Consider the following 17,356-nt stretch of genomic DNA (forward strand, 5'->3'; position numbering starts at 1 on the left):
TCTACCCACCAGGCAAGACTGCCACTCATAATATATACTATCTCTTAATAGTGAAAAGGAGTTTTGCTACAAAAGGACTTTTTTTTTACTTGACCAGGAAGGTGCAGCGTCTTAAAACACTGCACACAACACATCTACTTGTCAGGTCAAACCAATCCAAAAATACCGAGAAATGAGCTTCACTTTCAAAAGCTTTCCCAAGAAATTCCTTCTTTATTTATTAACCCAACAGCTTTTCTATCTGGACAGAATCCTAATAAAGAAACTATTTATATATCCTCCCTTTTGATCCCTTGGACTGGGATAGTTTATCAGTTCTGAGCTCATTACGGCCTTAAATATGTTACCTATTACATTTAATGGCATATTGTGGGCTCATCCACTAGTAACTCATAAGCATTCTTATTAAAAGTGCTTAGCAACCTGGCACGAAAGCAACACAAATGTCAGTCTCCTCAAATGAAAATAAAAATCAATTATGCTTTTAAGGGCAGACAGAGATTAAGCGGCATACAATGTGCATTTACAGTATTGTGGAAACCAAAGCCTTTATGTGCAGTTAGTGGCATTTCATTCTTAATCGCCCTCCTTAATACAGCAGGAGCCATTAAAACAATGAAAAGTAAATCCACATGCCTGTTTCACAGTCTCCTTTAGATAGATTCCTTCAACTGTTTTATTTGATCTTTTGGCAGATCAAAAGAATTAATTATATGCACCCAGACTATTATTATTATTTGGGGATGGTGGGAGGGGAAAGAAGGGCCAGTACTGTTGGAAGAGTTATACTTTGCAGCAAGCTAAGGTTAAGGAGAGAAAAGCAAAAGAAGAATTACTTTTCAAGGGTCTCATTAAATTTGTGTTGGGGATTATACTTTCCTCTCCAGTTTTTTGACCAGATCATTGGAAATAACAAAGAAGAGACTACCCCAGAGAACCTGACCCAGGTTTTTTACACTTGGTCCGATGCAGGCAGGGACAGTGCTTTTGGAATTTAGTCAGTGCTGCGGGAATACTCACAATGATATGCCCCGCTGTGTAGATATCCCACACAGCGCTTCTCATTGGTATTACACAAGTGCCCAGATGCTGACGTCAGGGCCTTATTGTGCTACGTGCTGTACAATATATAATAAGAGACTGTCCCTTCTTGAATATCGTATAATCCAAATAGACAAGACAGATGAAGGGGAAAAAAGAGAGGTGAAGTGACTTGCCAAATTTCACATAGCAGGGCATCTAGAAGAGCAGGGACTAGACTGGACTGGTTTCCTGGACTTTGGGCTAATGCTTGAGTCGCTAGATGACACTGCCTTCTTTTCATCAGGGACCTGGAAGAAAACATAACATCATCACTGACAAAGTTTGCAGGTGACACCAAAATTGGGGCCATGGTAAATAATGAAGATGACAGGTCATTGATTCAGAGTTATCTAGATCATTTAGCAAACTAGGCAAATGCAAATGATATGTGTTTTAATACTGCTGAATGTACATGTATCCATCTAGGAACAAAGAATGTAGGCCCTACGTACTGGACGGGGGACTCTATCCTGGGAAACAGTGACTCAGAAAAAGATTTGGGGGTTGTGGTGAATAATCAGCTGAATAGGAGCTCCCAGTGTGACACTGTGTCCAAAAAAGCTCGTGCGATCCTGGGGTGCATCAACAGGGGAATCTCGAGTAGGAGTAGAGAGGTTATTTTACCTCTGTGTTTGGCACGGGTGTGACTGCTGCTGGAATAGTGTGTCCAGTTTTCGTGTCCACAATTCAAGAAAGACGTGATAAATTTGCGAGGGTTCTGTGAAGAGCCACACGAATGATTAAAAGCTTAAAAACATGCCTTCTAGTGACAGACTCCAGGATCTTAATGTATGTATCTTAACAAAGGGGGAGGCTAAGGGGTGATTTGATCAGTCTAAAAGTACCGACATGGGGAACAAATATTTGACAATGAGCTCTTCAGTATAATAGATGGTTGGAAGTTGAAGCTAGACAAATTCAGACTGGAAATGAGGCAAAAATGTTTAACAGGGAGGGCGATTGACCATCAGAACAATTTGCCAAGGGTCATGGTGGATTCTCCATCACTGGCAATTTTTAAATGAAGAGTGGCTGTTTTTCTAACTGATCTGCTCTAGGAGTTATTTTGGGGATGTTCTATGGCCTGTGTTATAGAGGACAGACTAGATGATCACAGTGGTCCCTTCTGGCCTTGGAGTCTATGACTGAAGTCCTGTGTTTAAAGGGGCTTTGTGGTCTTAGTATTGAGGGGCTGGGCAGAGAGCTGGGTTCAATTCTTTGCTTTTCTGCAGACTTCCTGTGTGACCTCAAGCAAGGCATGCTAATCTCTCTGTGCCTCAGTCTCCCCATCTGTAAAACAGGTATAAGCCTTCCCTTCCTAGCAGGGGCATTGCGAGGATAAATTTATCAGTATCTGAGAAGCGCTTTAGACATGACAATGATAAGTGCCATAGCGAAGCCTATAAATAATAAAAATAAATAAAAAGCCAGTTAATAAGTTGTGTGAATGGGTTTATCAGGCCTTTTGTACCAGTATGAATTTTTTCCATAGTGCAGACATGATGAATAAAAGTAATAAATATGAACCTCAGTATTGAATCTCAGTGCCACGATTTATATTAAATAATACATACTCCTCTTTCATTTAGTGCTGATGGAGAGGAGCTGTTTGGATCCTGGACTATACCTTACAGGGATTATTTGGCTGCATGTGTGATATTTCAAACCAGGGATCCCAAAGGTAGGCTACTGAGTATAGCTGGGAGAATTTTTTTGGCCGAAACCCTTTATTTTCCCCCCTCCTTTTCAAAATACCAAAATGTTTGGAAAACTACATTTTCGGGTTAACTTGAGACAATTTTTAAAAATCTTTTTGGAATTGCCAGTGAACTGAAAAGTCAGTTATTGCTCGGTTCTACTCCTAAACCCATATTTAGCCACATATAAAAAAGGGCTTGTCTACACTTGAAAGTTAATTCAAATTAAGACAGGGTGTGAAATTAAAGCACAGTAGCTATTTCTGAATAACTCCCAGGCGTGGACACTCACATTTCAGATAAAAAATGCCTTGTTCCTCTTTAGCGTAATCCATTTTAGAACAGGGCACTCTTATTTGGGAATAAAAATGGCCACGTATGGAGATTTTCAAGAATAATTATTCTGAAATAACTCCATGTGTAGATAAGTCCTTCGCGTCCTGATTTTCGGAGGTGAGGAATATCTGCCCTGCCTTGTAGATATGTTTACTTGCTGTTATATTATTCTACCACTAGTTGGCTCTGTGTGGCATCTCAGACAGGTCACACTCCTTGATATACAAAGCAGACAAAGTTGGAAGTTGAGCTGTGCATAAGCCTGCCTGATTGCTGGAGTTGGATTGTTGAACAAACACCTCCTGTTTAAGAAGGCCTGATTCCATGTATCAGGAAACTTCTGTAGGCTTCTAGAGAGTGACAGTGCTACAGCACCTCCAGGACTAAATGCTTCCACAGTGCCACCAGGAGCTCAGGCTGGGTTTCTGCTGGCAGACCCTGTGAAGTTAGACAATGCAGGAAGTATTGCCCAATAGGGCCTGAGTGGCGGCCATCTGCAGCCCACTGATTGGCCCAGGTCAGTATATGAACCAGGAAGCCATTCCAGGGAGCTGTCTGAACAATGATGCCATGTGCTTCCTTCCTCAGAACTTGCCTTAGTGTGAACCTTAGGCTATGGCTCCTGACCCTACTTCATCACTGACTCTGCCACTTGCCTCCTGTCTGTAACCTGGTGCCTGACCCTGGTTTCTTGATATCCTGACCCAGCTCGACTCTGCTGTATGTCTCCTGACTGCAACTTGATGACTGACTGCTGCCTCTGGCCTGGCCCTGTCAGACAGTGATGAGCCCAAGTCAAAACTGCATAGCACTGGCAGAATCCTCTCTGGCCACTTGACCTGGAGCCCGTGCTGGAAGGAAGTGCAAGAATGCAAAGAAATGTAGTACAGCCTGTTACCTTTGGGAGGAAGGAATCTTTGCATGCCGGGGGAGGAGAATGTATGTCCTTCTTGACCCACCCACATCCTTCCTCCATGTGGATCCCCAGTCCTGTGGCAAGCTCCCAGGCAGATCTAGAAGGAGGGAGGAAACTGTTAGGATAGCTGAGTCTTTTTTCCACATGGATGGAGCACAGAGAGAACCCTCTGCACGTGGATTTCAGAAACACGTTAGGTTCCCAAGTAAGGATTTAGCCTCCTAGGGAAGAAAATCTTCATTATCATCATTAATAGTAATCCCTAGCTTTTCTATAGCCCTCTTCATCCATAGATCTCAGTGTTGTGCAAAGAAGATCAGTGCCATCCCCATATTATAGATAGGGAAAATGGGAGGAAATGAGGCTCGGTGAAGTAACTTGCCAAAGGTCACCCAGCAGGCCAGTGGCAGAGCTGAGAATAGAAATCTGGTCTCCTGAGTGCCAGTCCAGTGCTCTACCCACTAGGCAACAGTGCTTGTGTATTGGACTCTTATTGTGAATGTTATGGAATTTTTAAAAAATGTATATTGTTACTTATTTTTGTAACTTCTTTAGATTATGCCTTAAGCACCTGTCTTCAAAGAAACCCGGATGCTGCACAAAATCCAGCTGAGTCAGCTGAAAATGGTGTGTGACTATGATATTTCTCTCCAATAGATGGTGCTGTGAAACTAGCCTTTAAACAGCCTGATGTTAACTGGCAGGGCACCTAACTTCTCACCATCATTATGGTTACTTTAGGTTAATAAAGATAAGATGAATAGGGTGTCATTTAAAAATCAGTGCCTGGCTCTTCAGTAGGGTAAATCAGTGATTTGCACCAGCGGTAGAACTGGCCCTATAGATACATGCTGGTGATGTAATTCCATGGGGGTGTAAATGATTAGAAAGCAGGTGTGAATGGTTATGTACTTTTAACCTGCACAGCTTTGGCAGTAAGTGGGGGGCTGATTCTCCCCTGCTGTTCTCCTTATTCAGTCATTGACACTGGTGCAATCTGTTCTGATTTGAGTTGCATTTCACTCCCACGTTGCACAGGTGGAACTGACTACACACGTGGAGAATCAGGACTGATGTGGTCGAAACAAGGTCATTTACAAACCAAGGGCTCAGTGCTGCTGGCATAAATCCAGAGTAAGTCCAGTGAACCCACCACAGACTCCGGGGGCCCGGAAGAGGACCAGAAAAAAGCGCTCCCAAAAGTGTGTGTGATTAAAATAGGGGTGGAGTGTCTGCACCTTGTAAAACACTGCTGCAGAGAGCAACTGGCTGTGGGAGATGGGACTGGACCAGCTCATAAATCTCCTCCTTTTGATTTCTGTGAACTCTCCTGCCCCTGTCAGTAGCTTTTCCCCCTCCAGCCCGATTGATTTCTGCCCCTCGGGTGGTTCACGCTCAATGACAAACACGCAGGAGCAAGTCACACTTATAACTTTCGGCTGCGGTGACCTGCTGTGCGCGTTATCCCCCCTTCCCCGCCCAGGGAACCGTGTACAACAATTCTTGCGCCGATGGCCAATGTGGCGGCTGAACCGGCTGCTTTCCCCCTGCGTGGGCAGAGCCTGGGAGCGAGAAGCAGGGCTCGCTTCTGCTCGCTGGTTGAAGGCGCGGCTTCCCGAGAACGAACATCCCACGCGGCTGCTGTGAAAGGAGCCTGCCTGGGGGAGTCCCCCACCGCTCGGCCACTGGATGGGAGGGTCAAAACCCGCCGCTCCGCTGGTTCGCATCCCAACGCCGGCGTGCGCCGGGCTCCGCTACTTTCTGTCTCCCTTTTCCTAGCTCGCCGCCGGGCAGCTAATTTATTGTCTGTTAAACCAGCTTCTTCCCGCTGGCTTTTCTAATCGCCTTGTCCTGGACACGGTCCCCTGAGTGGTCTAACCCCAGCCAGGAGATTATCGCTCGCTCCCCCTTTGATGCCCACCGCCTCTGGCAAAATGAATGAAAACGCCGATCCGGTTCAGGTCCAAGTACCCGGAGCAAGGTACATCGCAGGTTCACACCTGCGCTCGCTTCCTTAAGGGGCTAAGTGAGGCGCCCCAGTCTCAGCCACTCCCCACCGTCCTCCTTTGGACCAGACCTCCTGGGTGCCAGGCTGGGGAAAGTCCAGCCCGCGGGACAACGCCACTTCTGGTCGGATTCCTAAGGGAAGGGGCAGGATCCTGTCTAAACCCAAAGCGTTGCTGTCGCTCCAGAATCATCCGCGGCTCGGTTTTCCTGACACATCTAGTGGAAGAACCAACCGAATCAAATGCCACCCGGGGCCCGCGGGGCCGGATCAGTCCAGAAGCGGTGTGCGGCTTTTCTTCCCAGCCCCGCGATGCAGAATTGGCAATGACTCCCCTCCAAGCTCTCTCCCTACATCCTGCCGGGGGAGCCCCTCTCCCCCCTTTTCAGGACAGGTCTAATCAGCGCACGGGGTGGTTCCTGCACCTATGTCACCGCCAGGGAAACGTCCCCCGGGGTCACTCCTTCCTTGCATTGGGGAACATTTTGTTGCAAAGGACAGAAAGTTGTGGGCGCGGACAGGAGGCTGGCCGGTGCCTGGCGCCTTCACCGATCAAGCTCTCCGTGCACAGAGGGTGCTCTGTTTTTTTGCCACAGGTAATACACGCGCAGAGGGTCGTGTCAAAGCCAGGCAGACACGTGGACCCGCGGCGATCGGGTTCCACCCTCCTTTATCCCTGGTGCAGCGGGGCGCGCGTAGCTCACCGTCCTTGACGCAAGTTTCCTTGGCAAGGAATAACGGAGCGATCCTCAGATAAAGGGGCGAGGGTGGGAAAGAAGCGGGCGGGCGATAGGGATCTGGTTAATTTGCTCTCGGGTGGCCTGCCGAGAATTCATCCTATGCAGCACCGCGCACACACAGTCGCAGCAGACAAGCGTGCAATAATCCGAACTGGGCCCAGGGAGGGGAGGAGAGTGGGGGCAGGAGAAGCTCGTTAATTGCCTCCCTTGTCAATTGCCCCCCCCCGCACAGTTCGTCTTCGCCTCCCCTGCTGATTAAACTTCTTGCATGCCATGATTGCAATCCTTTGGGGGAGAAGGGGTGCTGGGGAAAAAAAAAGGGGGGAGGGAGGGGATTGCAACAAACTGGACTCGGCCCCGAACATTTTGCAACTGCCGGGAAAGGTCATTGAATGGAGGAGTTGGCTGCAAAAAAAATATCCTCTAAAAAAGAGTGGCAGGCATGCGCAGTGCGCGGATGCCATATTGGAATGAGTCTGTAGTAAGTGAGACAGGGGGAGGGAGACGGATCGCCTCCTCTGAACTGAGCGGAAGGGTCTTTGCCATTGTAGACACCGGGGGAAGGGAGAGAGAGAGAGAGGGGAAAGGGAAAAAAAAAAAAAAAAAACTTCACCCAGGTAAGACAGCGCGCCAGGCAACATCTCCTGGAGTGGGCAAAGCCTGGGCGATCTCTGCTCGCCGCTTGGGTGGACAGGGGAGCTCTTTTTTCCCCCCCCAGGTTTATTAAAAGGCGGAAAGAAGAAGAAGAAGAAAAAAGCTGGGACGCAGAGGAAAAATAGCTGGTGTGTTTTCCTTCCAAACGTAAGCGAGCAAGTTGTGGCAAAGTGCTCGGCGGTGTGTGTCGGTTGCACAGACAGCTGTGGACTGGATGCCTGCACTTAGGGTGGCTTTACAAAAAAAAATAGTGAGGTCGCCTTTCTTGTGCAGTGCATTTGAGAGTTGTGATGGGCAGGGTTTGCCATGCATGTGCCGTTAATCGCCGGGAGGTGTTTTTTTTTGGGGGGGGGGCGGAGGGGGGTTGCTGGTGTATTTTTTTCTTTTCTTTTTGAGCGTGTCACATTTGAGAGACATGCACACACACTCTCTCTTTTTTAAAAGTAGTGTATCCTGTCATTTTGGTGCTTTCCTGATCTCAGCTCATGTGATCTCCTTTCGAAATGACTCGACGGCTGTATCTCTTGAGAGAGTTATTTTGTGTGCGGTGTTTTGTGTGTGTGTGTGTGTGTGTGTGCGTGTTTTAAATCTACAGAAAATATAAACTGATTTTTTTAAAAAAAAAGCTTGAAAGAGGATGATGTGCCAAAATTGCCAGCCTGGATCCATGCATAATTCCCCCCCTATATAGCTACAGAACTGCGGTGAATGAATATGTATAAAGCTTGTCAATTTCAACATGGCGGGTTGTGGTGCCTTTAAAAACTGAAAACAAACATTTGGAGATGGGGGGTTAGAAAAAATAAAACTTGGCGTGCTCCATCTTTGGTTCCGCTCTGTTTTGTTGCCCGGGGAGGTGCTTTCGCGAATTGCATGGGACATGACAGAGGTGGGATCATGCCCCAGTTTTTCCCCACTGGCAGACTTACTGGTGTGAAAAGTGCATTACACAAGGCAGAGCAACCAAAGTGTGTGTGTGTGTGTGAGAGAGAGAAGCCGCTCGGGAGAAACCATCAAGAAGGGATCTCTGGACAGTGGGCGCAAACGCCGTGGCTTTAAATGCTAAAACTGCAGCCCTAGTCTGAGAAAAGAAATGCAGAGAGACACCACCACACCTTTATTATACAGACAAATGAGGCAAGTGCTAGGATGAGACATTCTCTTGGCGCTCCTGGTCATCCCTGGCCGGCGAGGTGCAGTGAGCCTCTGATGTATTTTCCTGTTGTTTTGGGTTAGGAAAGAGGGAAGCAGGCTCTCAAAATCTACCCGAGAGGAGATCTGGGCCTCAGCACAGGGGCTTTGGGATTCGCCTTTAAAAACCCCAGGATCCCCACGTGAACCTGTCGCCTGGAGGGAATGCAAATCGGAGCCGGGGCAGGAGGCAGACCTGGTTTGGAGGAGAGGGGTCGGTCGCCCGCTTTCCCCGGTCGCGGATGTGAAATGCATTGGCAGGAGAGCAGGGGGGGAAAGGCTGGCTTGAAATGCCCGAGGAAGTGCCTCCTTTCGGGGCCGGGGGGACGTGGTGCGGTGGTCGGCGGGGCTGCCTGAGTTGTCTTGCGCCGGCGGCGAGCTGTTAACTTTCCAGCCAACCATCTGCGGCGGGTGGAGGCCGCAAGGGGAATGGAAAGCGGAACCGCAAAGAGTTCAGTCTCGCGGATTTGCAATACCCAGCCGGAGGCTGAGCGGCGTGGGGGGGGGAGATCCTCTTTCTAAGGGGCGCTGGGGTGGGGACGGGCAGAGATCTGGGGTCTAATTCTGCTGCACGCTTTGGAGAGGCGATGTCCAAAGCCAGGCAGGCAGCGGGCGAGCCCCGCGCCCGGCTGGAGACGGTGTCTTCGGGGTGGCGACGTCGACAGAGGTCGCTCCTCGCCCCCCTCCGGGTCCACACACACACACAAGTTTTGCTGCTCTGCCAGCCGCACCATGCAACACGCCCAGCTGGGGGGCGAAGGGGGGAGGCCCCAGCGTGACCCACGGGCGATCCCTCGCCCACTTCCAGCCGGGGTCCATCCGTGCAGCAACGGGAGGCGCGGCGTGAATCGCCGGCGATTTGCACGGCGTGGGGAAAAAAAATCAAATCCAAAGGAGCTCGGTGCATTGCAAACCCGCCCGGCCCAGCCCGGCTTGGGAGACGGGTTTCCGCTCGGCGCTGCAGCGGCAGCCGGGCCGGGCGCTCCGGCGAGCGAGCGAGCGAGCGCTGACAGCGCGGCAGAAACACCACTTCAAACCCGCCTCGCCCGCCCGCCTCTGCTGAAGGAGCCCCGGGAAAGCCGGGGGAGGGCGAAAGATCGCAGGCAGCGTCCCAGCCCCTCCAGCCCAGCTCGCACGGGGGGCCCCTTTTGCTCCAGAGAATCGCATTTAAAAAGCAAAAAAAAAAAAAAAAAAAAAAACCCCACCCAAATCCAGCCTAAAATGGCCCTGCCCGGGCATGACGTGGCTGGTGACAAACGGCAGAAATTAACTCTAAAGCCCCGAGCCGGGGAGGTTTGTTTATGTGTGGGGCGTGGGTGCAGCTGTGGGGCGTGCAAGAAGAGCCAGTGATCACAGCTGAGTGCGCCCCCCTCCCCCCCGCGCGTGTGTGTCCGCGTGCAAGAAGAGAAAGGACCGAGCCCGCTCCAAACCCTGCCTCCGCCGACCTGCCATGCGAGCGGAGCACAACCCGGCTCCTGCTGCTGCTGGGAGGCGAGAAAGAAACCCATCAAGACGGTTCTCCGTTTAAAGGGACCGCTTCCCCCCAGCGCGCAGCGGGTGGCTTGATGTTTTGGATGGAGGATGAGCTTTGCTCGGCTACTTTTCCAGTTCCCTCCGCTAATGGGTTCCCAGGAGAGAAGGGGCGGGGGAAGATCTCTGAAGTTTTTCTTGGGATTGTAAGAGCCTCAAACCTTTCACTGATGAGCTCTGAACTGGGATGCTGAGCGGGAGAGAATTGTCTTCACTGGTAATTGGACTGGAAGAAAATGTGCAGGAGTCTCCTCTGAGGAGATTGAATGTCTCCTAAAATGTCCCTGCCCTTTATCTGAGCTCTCCCCATATTCCCTTTGGGGAGCAAACACCCTCTCACGCAAATCCTCTCCCTAACCAGGGCTTTGCATTTGGCCTGCATGCGGCTTTAGGTTCTGTTTTCCTAAGACAGTCCCCGAGGGGGGGGGACATATGGAGGTCAATGTTCTCTTGGTTTAGGGCAGTAGATGGTAGCCGTGAAGCATGTTGTCAGCGTAATGTTTTCTTCGTCTAGGTCAAAATATTGTTTGACACAGCCTCATGAGTTACTTCCTGCCAGGCATCCTGCTGGGTGGATAGATACAGAGACACAAGTACCACTTGCTAAGGTAAAACTCCCATTGACTTGTCTGGGTGTTTTCTGCGGTCCTTACTCAGACAAGAGAGTGCACTGTGCCATCGTGGAGTGATACGATCTGTGAGCCTTTCCTATCTCAAACCAAAAGGGAAGACAAACACACACATACCCCCCCATTCAAACCCTTATTGTGGGTTTGTTCCATACGTAGCCTTTCAGTTTTCTTGCCTTGGAGGTGAAGTTTATTAGGTCTGTGTCCATCACCCCCTAGGGTGACAGAGGGCCGGGTTTCTATCCTGCCCCCCCTTGTCAAAAGATCAGTCAGTGTCTTGGAGCACAACACCACAAATGTCTGTCTGGAGGTTGTCAGGCTGCAGGGGCTTCTTGGGAAGTTCGCTGCAAACAGGAGTAAAGTGAAATATAGAGCCAAGGCACTAGCGATGTAGTGATCAGGTGGCTTTGTCAAACATTATTATAAAGCTGATCTCTCCTCGCCTAAAAGAGGCAGAGCGCAGAGTCCAACTGCCTTCAGCAGCAAAGAGGAATAGATTATAGGGTGACTTTTTTTAAAGAAACTGGACATCTGTGTAATGTGATGGCTATTAACTAGCCCATCTTTATGGAACAGAAGCTAAGAATCAGTGAGCAAACAGAATCAAGTAGTATTTTTATCCTATCTTGGCAATTGTCACATCTGCATTAGGCAAGGAGAGCTTGAATATAATAGGGCTAGTGAAGGCTTCCCTGTTTCAGTTCAGGGAATGTTTTTGTTACCGTTGGATCGTTTCACGGTGGTGTGCCTTCTGTAGGTGAATGAATTGGGGTGCTGCTCAGACGAACAGCAATGGAGTTAGTTTTTGAGTTATAAGATCAGAGATGCCAAGGGTTGCCTATCCTTAAGGGTGAGATTTGCAGCCCCAAAGAGTGAGATTCAAGGCCAAAGAGTGAGACTTTCCAGGTGGTGGGTTAGGTCATTGCTTAAGACAGGGATTCTCATCTTTGGTCCTTGGCGAAATCCAGTAGTCCAGGATTTTAATCCAACCAGCACTTAATAGTTTGTTTTAAAATGTACAGCTGCTTAATATTGCATATGAAACACTTAAATGTCCTAATTCATACTAAAGTCTTGGGCATGTGAGAATTCCATATGCAGTGCAAACTAGAGGATTTTAATAAAAACAATTATTTACTGGTTGGAACAAAAACCTGGATGGTTGGAGATCCCTGAGGACCAGGATTAATAGCCCCTGGTTTAGGCACACAGTCAGTGGACAGGACAAGAGGAATATATAAAAAGTTTATTTTTGAATAAACCTAACACAAAATAAAACTGTTTTATCAATACAACTGTATGTTTATTTTGCACATTACCTAGTCATAGTGATTATCCATTTGAAAAACACTTTACAGTACAAATATTGTTTGGTTTGTATATTATTGCTCATATTATATTTACAGCAGACTAAAATAATCAGATTCCAAAATAAATACATGCAAAATAAATTAATTAAAATAAAACACAACCAAACAATACATTCAATGAATGTAAAAATAAATAAAGTAATTAAATTAAATTTGACGCTAACACGCCATAGATAAAGGATTCAGATTCCACATTTCTCATAATATCTAATTTGGTTTCACATTTTATTCCTGTGCTTTGTTATATTGCCATGTGACCCCCTTTGCTGTTTTTATAACTTCCTTTGGTGGCTCAAAAATGAAACATGTCTCAGGCTTTGCCAGCTTCACTTGGATAACAGAAGCGTATCCTGTCTAGTCTAAGCAGGGTGACCAGATAGCAAGTGTGAAAAATGGGGGCGGAGGTGGGAGGTAATGGGCACCTATATAAGAAAAAGCCCCGAATATTGGGACTGTCCCTGTAAAATTGAGACATCTGGTCACTCGAAGTCCAAGGTTTGGTCTGAATGATCTCTTATTCTTTCAGACAAGACTGAACACTCTCTTCTCCTGCATTTGCGTGGGGTAAAACTAAGACAAGCCTGGACAGTAATGGGAATTTGAGGAGACCGCTAGGGCTTTTGACATTGCTAGGCTGTGCTCACACCGTGTCCGTCCTGTATGGCACAGTAGTGTTATCTGTGTCGGTTTGCAGTGCGGCCTTATCCCCCACACATGGAAGGATAGCTGATTTCTGCTTCAATGGGCAATCACCAAACTCCTCTTGCAGCTTCTCTCTCTCTGGTGGAGAGAGACTGAACATGTGCTGGTATCTGCCAACAAAGAGCTCAACGTGTTCAAAAGTGCCGTTTTCCCTAATATCAAAGTTCACAAATGTCTTTAACATTTCATCATGCAAAGGCAGCTTCTCACATGCATAGCTGGCGACGCTCGTATAGAATGCTCTGGCTACACAAAAGAGCTTCCGTTTTGTAAGATGATTGATAGCCCCTCACTCTTCCAACTTCTGTACAGCCTACAAATGCTGTTTGTCTCTTTCAGCGCCCGAGTAAAAATATTTTACATCTTTCTATATTTACTCACAATGAGTGAGAGAAGCTTAGGAATGTGTGTGAGACTGAGACTCATGCCCAATGAGTGAGATTTGACATGTCTGAAGATACTTTTCTATTGATCACGTACCCAGAATTGAAGAAGGTGGAGTGAATGTTTTAACAAATCTAATCTCTTTTACGCTAATAAGAGACTAGGCCTAATAACTGTTAGGATAAGATGGATTCTCAGTGTGAACCCTTAATAAATGAAATTAGAAAATGCATTCAAATAGATTTGAAAAAATGATATCTAGAGATGAATGTGTTGTAAACAAGACAATATTCATTGCTGGTTTGTAGAGGGTACATTTGATGCTAGAGTAAATAAACCAATGATGGTCATACTTAATATTAAGAATATATTTGGAAATGATTGATAGATGTTATAAGCATGTTGTGTGCATGAGTAGTGTATGTTATAGATGGATGCAAGAACATCTGTCGAAGGCACTGTAAATAGTTGTATACTCAGGCCATAGTTGTAAGAAACTATTGATCTGTTGGACTAACAGCTGACTTTTTATTACAATATGATTTATTAAACCTTTAAAGATCCCTTACTTAAAATAGTACAAATAGTATGTAGGACAGCTGTACTAGAAATAGTAATGTAATATTAGGACAATATTATTTCTTGTCACTTTACAAGCCGTTGTTGGCTGTATATTCTCTTAGTATCTGCAAAAGGATAGAGAATGGTGACATCTGTGTATTTTGTATGAAAATAAAATGTCTGTGGAGATGGGGAAAAGAAAGTAATGTCACCTCATTGTTATCGAATCAGATCTAATTGAGTCTCAGAAGAGTTCTGTGTTGTAATAGATCAATGTTGCTAGCTACTGAAAGGACAGCGCTTTCAAGCATTTGAAGAGTTAAAGAGCATGTGGGACTGAGCTGTATCTTTAACCTTCAGTCCATTCCTCTAAGGGAAAATGCAAACTAGGAGGATTCTTTTGTTGACATACCTATCTCCAAAGGCATCATATAATAATATATTTCTTCTTTAATGCTTGACACAAAGAGGAGGCATTAAGGACGAAGCAGTAATCTTGTTATACCGATGCTGCACCTGTAGTAAACGCTAAGTCCAGTGCAACCGAAAGGATAGCGTCAATCTAAAGCTAAGCTATTCCTTACTCCGGGCCTTCCATCTTCTCTCCTCCTGTGAGACTGTAAGTTCTTCAGACCCTGGGCAGTTTGTATTCCATGGCTTGTGTAGTGCCGAGCGCGCTGTGGGCACTTAAAATAATGTTTTAAACATCACAATCCCAGTCTGGCTCCCAGTCTCATGAATGTCATTGGGCACTTGGATACAATGGTAACGGGTCACACAAGTATCTTAGAGATTCAAAACTCTCATTAGTATTATTTCTATTCATTGGTCAGGCCAAAACTGTGTTGAGTGCCTTCTAAAGCGGAAAGCAATCATGACCTTTGCCCTAAGGAACTTACAAACTAATATCAGACACGCTGTACTGAGAAGGAAACTACAGCAGGGAGGGGTGAGGCGGGAAGATGGGTAACATAAATAGGATGGTGTGGTTAGTCAGTGAGGATGAGTGAATGGAATGATATACTAGAGACGGTATTTTTGTCAGTGATCATTTTACTTAATTTCTGGTAGGTGTCACAGCAGACGTGAGTCTTAACCAAGAACTGAATTAAGAGAGGGCCTTGTCGAGTAAGGGAATGCAGGCTGGTGTTTGAAGATATCAGCGAGAGAGGGAGACGAATGAGATATAGACGCTGGCATTGTTGGTGGAGCAGGGCACTGGGGAGGACAGGAGAAGTGACCGGGCAGGGTTTGAAGATGAGGACAAGAAGCTGAAACTTGATGTAGTGGAGGAGGAGGAGCCAGTGGAGAAATTCAAAGAATGGGGAGTATCAAAAAAGAGAGGCATGGAAGGTGATCTTAACAGCTGTGTTCTAGATGAAGTGAAGAGATGGTGATATGGGTATCAGGCCATTTTTAAAATAAAATTTTCATTACCTGAGTTGTTTTTTTGTTTTTTAAAGAAAAGCAAAAAGCCTACAGTGATACAGCAAGGGCCTAAACACTGCAGCTTACAATAGTAATACTATTTACAAGCCTTGTAGTAATTAGATTACTGTAGTGTATGGTCCATTGCTATGAAACACTGTGGCATTTATTAGCGTTAAATAACATTCTGTATGTTATTACATAAATAATTTAAAAATCTCCCTCACCTTTCCGCACTTAGGACCGCATATTTACTTTTTGCACTTTATTCATCTTGGGCAATGCAAATAGACTAGTCAGTTTTGCTTTGTCCTAGGGAAGGTTTCGAGTCAATTTCATTTTCTGGGTCTGCATTACTGGCTCAGGTGTTTGGGCGGCATACCCTGCAGGGGAGTGTGGAAATGCAAACAAAAGATTGTTTCACTGTTATGTAAAAAAACAGAGTTTTTCCTATTAGCACTGGGCTTTTATAAAACCTAAATTTGGGGTGTAAGCAAAATACTCCTTCAATGACTATATTGAAGAGTGTATTTATACCCATTCCATAATTTTCTTAATAAAAAAATGAAACCAATACAATTAAACTAACAAAAATAAAAGACATTACATTGACAACTTACAGAAATGTCATAGGCTGAATTTGAAGCCACTAAGAAATGAGCCAAGCGCCCAAACCTTGCAGTCCTTACCCAGACAAGTAATCCTTGGTCACTTGATTAGTCTCACTGATATCAATGGAGTGACTGGCATAAGGAAGGACTACTGAAAGGAATAAAATTTATAAGATCTAGTTCAACCGCAAGTTATTGGGCTTGTTAGTGTATATTTATTTAGTCGGGAAGAATAATTCCCTCCAGTAGCAATCACTGGGTAAAATTCTGTGGCCTGTGTAATGCAGGAGGTCAGACAAGATAATCACGACCCTTCTAGTCTGTGAGTTCAGCTCCAGCTCATTTTAGTGGGAGAAGACTATCAATAATTTCCCCAGAAACGTTGAAATAGCACAGAAAAAAAGTGTAGACAAGATTAATATTTAATTTTTTCATCCAAGAGAGTGTTTTGATGAGTTAACAATTTAATTCTTAAACCAAGGGTAAGGCATTTGGGAATGCTGCTTCCTGAATGTAGGTCAGGCAGCTGTTAGCCTTGAGTCCACAATATGTGAGTATGATGACAAATTAATACTGCATGATCTAGAGTAGTTTGGATGGTCACCATTATGTCTTTAGAGGCCATTTGCAGAGTGAAATGGAATCCAATTTATTTTCTTTGAGAGAAAAGAGGGGAATTGTAGGATTCTCTGAACTAAAATGCATGGTAAAAAAATTGATTCTGAATAGGCTGAGCCAGCAGATGCACCACAGACCACACTTGCTAGTCATTAAAGAATTGAAGAAGTCCTATTTTACTTGCATTTATATCATTTTGAGGAATGGCGGTGAATAATTGTGATTGTGACACAGGACAAGGTCTTGATCCTGCGCACACTTACACCCGGGTATAGTGCCTTGCAGACAATGGGACTATTCATGGATATAAAGTTACGGGAAGTGTCTGAGTGTTGTGGGATCAGGCCCTAAATGCTGATCAGCTGGAAAGAGTAAATTAAATTGAACGGGCCCTGCCAAGACCCAGAAAATGATCTTCCTAAAAAGTATTACAATCTGATGGCAGATGTTTCCTGGATTCTAATTTGCTTCATTTTTGGAAAGCTTCTCTTATTACTGAAAAATCCAACAACATCAAAGCCAGAATTTATTGTCCTGATCAATGGGAGCTTTGGCTGATTAAGCAGTTCTGGATTGCAGACCTGTAGTAGAGTCACAAAAACCAGTGTTTTGTGTTCCCTTTGGTGACTCCAAGCATTTCACTAATCAGCCCTGTCCATAGGACATGGTTGACTTCAGTCAATGTGGCTGGTGCCAAATAAGATGTTTTGGCCTGATAAACAGCTGGGTGTGTGAAATTAACAACTCTTTTTCACTGATCATTTTCAACTCTATTCAAAATACGGGGGTGGATTTGAAGCATCCACAGGATACTGTTGCTTTAACTCTTGTGCTCCTTTTCCTTACCAAGCATGTCTTGAGTTTTTCCTGTATCTGTTTGCTTCCTGTTTTGTTTAAATTG

General features: G+C 45.8%; 1 protein-coding gene and 1 long non-coding RNA gene across 4 annotated transcripts in view; both read left to right on the plus strand.

Annotated features, from left to right (window-relative positions):
* The first annotated feature begins 3,685 nt into the window (after positions 1 to 3,685).
* LOC137144526 (uncharacterized) lies at positions 3,686 to 6,518 on the plus strand. 3 transcript variants are annotated; one of them, XR_010917419.1, is made up of 3 exons: positions 3,686 to 4,055; positions 4,588 to 4,659; positions 5,071 to 6,518. It is a non-coding gene; the product is annotated as an uncharacterized lncRNA (long non-coding RNA). The 3 variants fall into 3 exon arrangements; XR_010917420.1 differs by having other exon boundaries at positions 3,686 to 3,997; XR_010917418.1 differs by lacking the exon at positions 4,588 to 4,659 and having other exon boundaries at positions 3,686 to 4,237.
* A 641-nt stretch (positions 6,519 to 7,159) lies between these two features.
* SFMBT2 (Scm like with four mbt domains 2) overlaps positions 7,160 to 17,356 on the plus strand; it is a 164,082-nt gene continuing 153,885 nt past the window's right edge. Inside the window, exon 1 of the mRNA XM_067534887.1 lies at positions 7,160 to 7,578. The gene's annotated coding sequence lies outside the window, so the exon portion shown is untranslated. The remainder of the gene's footprint in view (positions 7,579 to 17,356) is intronic.

The sequence above is a fragment of the Emydura macquarii genome, unplaced genomic scaffold (genome assembly GCF_026122565.2).
Source record: "Emydura macquarii macquarii isolate MOO-44397 ecotype Brisbane River unplaced genomic scaffold, CSIRO-AGI_Emac_v2 contig_3470, whole genome shotgun sequence".
In the NCBI taxonomy this organism is placed as follows: domain Eukaryota; kingdom Metazoa; phylum Chordata; order Testudines; family Chelidae; genus Emydura; species Emydura macquarii.